This window comes from Atta cephalotes (genome assembly GCF_000143395.1).
Source record: "Atta cephalotes unplaced genomic scaffold scaffold00024, whole genome shotgun sequence".
In the NCBI taxonomy this organism is placed as follows: domain Eukaryota; kingdom Metazoa; phylum Arthropoda; class Insecta; order Hymenoptera; family Formicidae; genus Atta; species Atta cephalotes.
Genome location: NW_012130088.1, coordinates 1,565,081 through 1,566,698, shown reverse-complemented (window position 1 = coordinate 1,566,698; position 1,618 = coordinate 1,565,081). Strand labels below are relative to the sequence as shown.

The 1,618-nt window shown below is 28.2% G+C and overlaps 1 protein-coding gene across 1 annotated transcript in view; it reads left to right on the top strand.

Moving 5' to 3' along the window:
- LOC105620053 (alpha-tocopherol transfer protein-like) overlaps positions 1 to 1,618 on the top strand; it is a 13,037-nt gene that overhangs the window by 7,376 nt on the left and 4,043 nt on the right. The window lies entirely within an intron of this gene.

The following is a 1,618-nucleotide window of genomic DNA, read 5'->3' as shown; positions in this document are numbered from 1 at the left end:
ATATATATATATATATAATAATTTCCTTGAAATCATGCAACCTTTGTATAGAACAATTTTCTCTTCAACATTAATTTATAAGTTTCTTTAAATTAGGTTGTATGTAAATTAAGTTTAATTTAAAAATAGAATGTTGTATATAATTTTAATTCTTGTTAGGAAAAAGAAGTTATTTCTTATAATATTTTTAAATTATTCTTCTTATTATTTTTTCTGTATGTATATGGACAGAGATTATATTTAAAAAAAATAAAACATATGTGGACATATTGTATGTATACATATACAATAAAATTATATATGCATACAATATGTCACATATATTTTATTTTTATACAAAATTTTTCACTGATTTAATTTGTAAGTATTTGTTAATTTTGACAGACCAAAAAGTCTGTCTTCCATTACACATTAACATTTGTGTGCTTAAGCATCTATTTAAATTTGAAATAGAGAATAAATAATGGCTCTCACGTGCAATTTCCCTAATAAGGAGCACCAAGGTAATTGCTTTAAAAATGGGCATTGTGACCTCGCACGCAAAGTCGCCCCGAAGCGATCCAATGGCTTTTATACCATTGAAGCGTGAGGCGAGTAGAAATCGGCGAGGAAATAACGGCTAAAAATGCTAAAATTAATGGATTTTATCTAAGCCGTAGAAGGTACTATATAAGGTACTATATAAAGAAAAAAATATGAAGAAATGTTTATGTCAAAAAAATAATAAAAAGCGGTTTATTTCTTGCGAGGCGTGAAGACTAATCTATGTCGGAATGCATGCGAAGTACGATTTATGTCGAGAAAAGTTTGAAGCATGATTGAAGTCGTATGAAATGGAAGAAGAGTCTATATAGCGTCTATATAGAGTCTATAAACAATGTTTATTACTTATAAAGTATACAAATTTATGGAAAATTAAATAATAGATGAATAAATGAATGCGAGAAACAAGATTAAAAATCAAGGCGATTCCTCAGTCATAAAATTTATGAAAAATTGCGCTACATAGACTCTTTTTTAATTTCATACAACTTGAACCGTTTTTTTTGCTTTTCTCGATATAAATTGTACTTCGTATGCGTTCCGACATAGACCGATCTTCACATCACAAAATAGCCGCGAAATAGCCTGCTTTACATTAATTAATTTCTTCATATAAATCTTTCTTCATATTTTTCTCGATATAGTACTTTTCATGATTCAGGTGTCAATATTGCAGACTTAATGATTAACTTGCAAACCAGGCTCGTTTATTACTTATTTTTAATCATTCATTCTCGTTCTCTCTCTCAAAAGTCCACACACATTGTAACTGTTGATTATGGTGACACAATTGACTATGTACCTTGATCGAGAAGTATATTTTGATAACGTGGCAGAACGATACAAAGTCCGATGATGACAGATAAGAGAAATGATCAGCTAGCGATGAATCATGAATCGTCATTGTGTTAGAAAGATGCGCACATTCATGTCTGGCTATTCATATCATCCACTTTGCACAAGATTGTTGAATTGAATATTTGCAATGATACTATTGTAATAAAAAATAGAATATAATAAAGTTATAATGTAATGTAATATAATATAATATATTATATATATATATATATATATA